At 34.2% G+C, this 6,679-nt stretch overlaps 1 pseudogene; it reads right to left on the bottom strand.

The window, feature by feature from the left end:
* Positions 1 to 1,258: 1,258 nt before the first annotated feature.
* LOC132639343 (UDP-glycosyltransferase 75C1-like) lies at positions 1,259 to 4,135 on the bottom strand (annotated as a pseudogene).
* Positions 4,136 to 6,679: the final 2,544 nt, after the last annotated feature.

Consider the following 6,679-nt stretch of genomic DNA (forward strand, 5'->3'; position numbering starts at 1 on the left):
ACCTCAATCTATTGTTACTTGGACTGGGGTAGAAGATTCAACAGTTCAACTCTTAAATTCTCTTCAAGGGAAAGCAATTGGATACCCGTTTGATGAAAGTTTAGACGCAAATCTTCGTAAATTCAAGCGTTCTATTAAAATTTTATTAACTTTCCTTAATGTTTAGTTAGTGAAGCATTCATATCTTTGGGATTTAAAATTTAAATAATTTGTTATTTTTTACAACATTAAAAAAAATAGATTTACGCATCTTTTTTTCCTATAACAGTCAACTATTATTTAAATAACAAATGTTGTTATAGGTGTATAATAATAATTCTCTATGACAGTCAAAAAAATTTGAACCCAACGATGCCGTTATAGAGAGGTTTGGTAGCTGACACTTTGACAAATCATTTATCTTGTTTGAACCAAAAGTGAGAATTTTGTGATGTTTTGCATCAAAACTTCCTGCCTTGAGCTACATCACTACGTACTAGAGAATGTACTTGCTTACTACATTAGGGGTCGTTTGGTTTCTGGTTAGAGAAGAGTTATTCGTGTATTAAAATCAACATAACTTTACAATTGTTTGACTATAAAAATAGGAAAAAATAAACTGCACATAAAATCCAGCATAAGTTATATCACATTAATGTTTGGTTGGTCTTTTCTTTTTTCCACATAAAACATAATATTGCTGATACAATATTTGATTGATGTTTTTCTTTTCGTCATAACTAATACATGAACAATTAAATATATGTATAAAAGAGAATGGAATTTATTGAATAAATTACAAAGTTGATCCGCGCATGTGTGTACAACTGTACACACACACATTATAGGCAGTGTTTCATAAATTGTTATGCTCATTAGCATATATTTTAGACAAGAACTGCGTCTTTCGACTAACCTACCGCCACTGGTGAAAAGTGGTTTGCTGGTTTGATAAGGAGATTTATTCTCCATTTAAAGTCTAGCATTATGAAAACAATGGTTAATTGTTATATTGTTTTTAAAGTTAAGTAGAAATTTATATATTATAATTTTATGCATTATAGGATATGCAATAAAAATGTTAATATTAGTGACATATGAATTAAAATAGATAAGTGACAAATAATTCATAACGTAAGCACAAACTTTATTTATACACGGTATACAATTTTTTTTATAAGATCTCACTTGTGGGATTGTACTGGGTATGTTATTGTTATACTAATATTTAATACATCAATTATCAACTATTGATAATCCTTGTATTGAAGTAGTCAGATTAGTAATCTTTGAATAACTTATTTCTAAATCGGACGACCCCTAAGGGTTTGTGCATCTTTCTTAATCCATGGCTACCAAGAACCTCATGAACATAAGCTTTGAGATTCACATTAGATGAACCATCTTCCTTCATAGCATCTTTAGCCAAGTCCCTCCATTTCTTAGCATTATTTCTCAATTCCTCTCCTCCCTTTCCATCCCTCATTACAATTTCTATGCACCTGTTGAACTCCTCCCCTTCAATGATGCCTTCTTCATTCACATTCACTCTGACGCCAATCTTCCATACATCTTGAACAAGCTTAGAAATTGCAACCTTGGTCCGTCCAAAGCGGACATGCCACAATAGGAATACCAGAAACTAAGCTCTCTAGAGTCGAATTCCATCCACAGTGACTTAAGAAACAACCCAAAGGAGAGTGTTGTAAAACCTCCACTTGACAACACCAAGACACTATTTTTCCTTGCTTTTCAAGTGCCTCTTTGCAACTCAAATTTTCAATTGGTTTTCCCCCATCCCTAGTTACCCACAAAAACGGCCTTTTACTCTTTACCAATCCTTTAGCTATCTCTTCCATCATTTGGTTTGGTAATTCAGAGTAGCTACCAAATGCTACATAAACTACAGATGCATTAGGCCTGGAATCCAACCAGTCCATGTAATCTTTCGAACACAGTTGTAAATCGCCACCATAAGAAGTATCTAAAGGGTCCTCTCCATCAAGAAAATATGAAGGAATTAAAGGGCCAATCCCCACCATATTTACATGCTTTATAGCCCTCAAAGCATCAAGTTCTAAATCATCAAAAGTATTCACAAGTACTCTATCATTAATTTCAATATTTATTGACTGAACGTGCTCTTTCATTGTCTGAATTAACCAGTCCATAAGGTTACCACTCGAAAGTAAAAATGATGGAATTTCACGAGTACCCACAAGAAAAGGAAGTCCAGGAAGCTCAATTGGTTGATCATCTAATAAACAATTATTGAAATCATTTCTATAGCCATTGAAGTAATAGCTTTAGATATCTAAAAGTGTGGCTGGCTGAATCCATAGAAGTGTGGCCGAGGCATTGAGCTTCTTAGCCACAATGCCAACCCAAGAGAGCAGTGGCGGAGCCACATGTGCTTAAGGGGTGTCACCCTTGGTCGGAAAATTGCATTGTGTAGTTAGGTAAATATATTTTTTATGTACATATATTACATATTGACACCTCTTGACTTCTTCGTGGATTTACATTTTTTATATTTTGACACCCCTTAATAAAAATTCTGGCTCTGCCACTGCAAGAGAGTACGCTCGTGTAGATGATATGAGAAAATGGGTGCCTCTCCTTCGCCCAAAAAAAAAAAAAAAAAAAAAGATAAAAATTAGTGAGGGACAAATTTCGCCGCTAAATAGAAAAGAATTCGCTTCTAATCTTATTTCTCGACAGATTAACGACGAAGTATCAAAATTTCTATTTAGCGTATTGTCAGGGGCTATGCAGATTGATGAAGTTATGTCATCCGACACCAATTCTCCGTAAATATATATAATATTATGCGAAATCAGATAGACAATAAAAGAAATGACGATTGATTTACGCAGATTTCTCATTTTTAAATCACCATTTAGATTTTGTCCCTGTTTTTAACGTATATTGCAAATATAAGTTTTGATGTTGTTGTTGTTGTGCAAATTTAACACTTGAATAATTGTCCTTTCAGACAATGTTAGACTCGGGTCTGGTGTTTGCTCCTATTTTGCTCAACCTTATAGACAAAACACTAACTGCAGTTTAATGTTTGCAACAAGTTACAAAATTTTAGATCATGATCTAACAATTTATAATAAAAATTTTAGTTTTCTGAAAAGTGATCTTTAAACTATTGGGTAAAAGGTACATAAGTTTCAAAAGAAATAAAGCTAGGGTCATTTAGTAAAGTAAGCAATTGTCCCAAACAAGGACAACCAGACAAAAATTTCACAGAAATGATACCCCGTGGTCGAAGCTTCTGGGTTCATTGGTGGATTATGGGGATTAAAGGGAAAAGAGATAAGATAGAATTGAATCTTGACCTCTTTTAGCACAAGATTTCACTAAAACAATAAGATTATACCCTATGTGTATTAGTTAAGCTCATAATATATTGTAATAATCATTAAAGTGATTTGCTAATTAATTATTACCATCGCTTACGAAAAATCCTGAATATTCCGGCCATTAGTTACTGTAGTACCTGGCTACAGAGATTCTAGCCACAAACTCGGATCCAAGAGTGATGAAGAAAGCATAGAACTTTCGGTATAATCGAAATAAATCTTTTAAAATTAAAATTGATGAAATTCAACCTAATATCAATAATATTTCAACAAAGATGTTTTAAACTAATTGAATATATCGTCAAACGAAAAGAACATTAGAATAAATTGATAAAAAATAATTAATAATTTTGTATCTCAAAAAGTTAGGAAAACAACTTAAAATAAGAGTATGCATGAATTTTGCTAAATAAGTTAGTCTCTTGTTAAAATTTAGCTATAGAACACAAAAATTATCTGAGCTGCCCTCGATTATTACAATACCTGGCTATAAAGATTTTGGCCACAAACTCGGACCCACGAGCGATGAATGAAGCATAGAACTCGCGGTACTTATCTAGGGATTTGCTAACTTTGGGATAACCACTGTCATAGCCATAAGAAAATGGAGCAAAAGTTAAGCCTTCGATTGAGGGACAATTAGACATGCAGTTTATTGCTGATAGACTTGTGGAGAAGGTGCCCGTTACACCCAACTTGATTAAACGCTTGGCAAATTGAAGAGATGGATTAATCTGGCCTTGGGCTGGGAAAGTTACAAGAAGAACATGGCAATTATCCTTCATGTTTGCTATTTATTATTGTTGTCTTTGGATATTTAAGCTACAGAAGTGTATGAAGCATGCATATATATAAATTTGGGTGATTTGCGAATGTGGCCTTGGTGGTGGGTGATCTTGAAGTTTTGACCCGAGTTGTCTTATGGGAAAACACTTCAACTTTAACATGTTTTGGCTTTTAATCCTGAAGGTCTGTTCATGGGGCAAGTGAGGGGTCAAAAGTTCAAGAACACCCATATTCAAGGTCGACATTGGACGTAATTTGATTTTATGCTCAGTTATCGGTGAATTCCAATTTTGGTCCTTGTGATATATGACTCAACATTTTTAACCTTCATTTAATTAAATGTATGTTTTTGGTCCTTTTATATAGGAAATATGTTATGTTTGGACTATTGTTAGAAGTATACTATCCTCAAATACAGAGTATTAGTATAAATGTAATGTAATACGTGGGTAATTAAACGATAAACTATTAATAATTATGAAAACTTGTAAGTATTCATAAGCAAACGGGTCCAAAATGCACATTTTAAATAATTAACAGCTCAATGTGCTTAATCAAATATCATAAAGACTAAAATTTAACAATAACTAAATGACCAAAAGTGCTATGACTCTCTTTATATATACTTAAGAGTTCAATCCCAATCTTTAGAAGTGAAGGTTTGAAGTTATCACACGTATAATAATGACAATAAATGTGATTTGGTAGCTTTAAGTAAGGATAATATGTATTTAGCAACTCATACAACCTATTTAACAATCCTATTTTGGAATACAAACTTAAAAAATCAGCTAGGGTGGCCTATGGAATCATGATCATGAATATAGGCAGGTGAAAATCATTTAGGCCTCATTTGTATTAATTAAGACTAAAATGTTTGAATCTGAATGTACATCTGAATGATTAAGACTGTTTATTTTTCGACATCTGAATGTTCGTACTTTATTTATTTGGAACCATAATTTTTTTTGTATTTACTACTTCTAGAAATGCATTCAAAGCTTTTTCTATTTTCTTTAGCTCTCATCTACGTTCCATATCTCTATATATAAATACCAGTAATTAATAGCTATTTCTCTCGTAAATGATGTCTCTTCATACTGATATTTAATATGGCTTAAAGCGTTTTGCTACTTGCTTCTGAGAGGATCTTCTAGATTTTATATATCCTAATAATGTATATTATAATCCTGATATGGTATCTATTAACTCTGTAGCCTTTGTTGGTTAGTTTTAGAGTTACTTAATCTAATATATTCTGGGTATAACCTATTTAGTTCGTTTTTTACTTTTAGATAGTGATCTTGCATGTATTATCCTAATGGAATAAAACTCATTTTCCTTTTTATAAATCTAATATATTCTTCTCCTCGAAATATCTCGTCTGTTGTAAAATGTATCTCCCAAACAAGGTTATTTTTAAAATTCAAAATGTCTATATTATTGTCTAACTCTTCATGATAGGTTGTTTCTAAATATTTGACGTACTCAGTAAGCCATTTTCCAGCTTTTCTAGTATTGTTGAGCCTTTGACGGGTAAGATGTATCATACGATAATGGAAGCTTATATATTTAGTAAAACTATGTTGTCGATTTAGTTCGTTTTTTACTTCTAGATAGTGATCTTGCATGTATTATCCTAATGGAATAAAACTCACTTTCGATTTGGTAGTGGTGGTTGCGATGGTGGATTGAGTTGATGTCAGTAGTTGGTGGTGTTGATGGTGATGACTGAAGAATGTGTGGTGGTTGACGATGCGCTGGTGGTAGTTGGCGGCGGTGCTAATTATGATGGTGGAGTGATTGATGGTAGGGATTGGTTGCAATGGTGGTAGTGGTTGATAGTGGCGTCGACAGCGCGGTGACAGTGGTGGTGGTGGTGATAATAGTGGCAGTGGATATAATTATAATGATGGAGGTGGTGGGTGTGCTAACAACTAACAGCAGTGATTGGTAGCGGTGGGTGGTAGTGATGGTCGGTGGTTGGTGACGATAATAGTGGTTGACAATAGTGGTAGTGGTTGCGAGGGGAGATGTTACACCCCTTGTGTTCGTAGTGGTAGAACCTATGGTTTCTAGTCGGGTATGCCCTTGGAATAGAGACCCGAGCCCGAGTTTGGAGGTAGAAAATGTCTTACCCCGTGTACAAGGGTATCAGCAAATATTCTTGGCAATTTATAGAGTTAAAAGTTGAGTGAATCGAATCGACGCGATCTGAACGGAATCAGAAAAATCTGCAGAACACCAATCATCGTCAACGGGTCGTCGACATGCTCGACGGACCGTCGACATGTCGACGGGCCGTCGACCCGCTCGTCGAACTGGACGTTGTAGCCTTTTTGGCTTCCAAGTATAAATAGGTGGTCCACGACCCTATTTCATATTTTCCTCCTTCCAAAATCAGAAAAAAAAAAAAAAAAAAAAAACCCCTAAGATATTCTCTCCCAATATTTTCCATCATATTAGTGAAGATTTGACAAGACCCGGACCCCGTAAACCCGAGATGGTGAAGAAGAAGGTTGCTTCTAGAGTTTCTTCAAGTT

Source organism: Lycium barbarum, chromosome 5, assembly GCF_019175385.1.
Source record: "Lycium barbarum isolate Lr01 chromosome 5, ASM1917538v2, whole genome shotgun sequence".
In the NCBI taxonomy this organism is placed as follows: Eukaryota; Viridiplantae; Streptophyta; class Magnoliopsida; order Solanales; family Solanaceae; genus Lycium; species Lycium barbarum.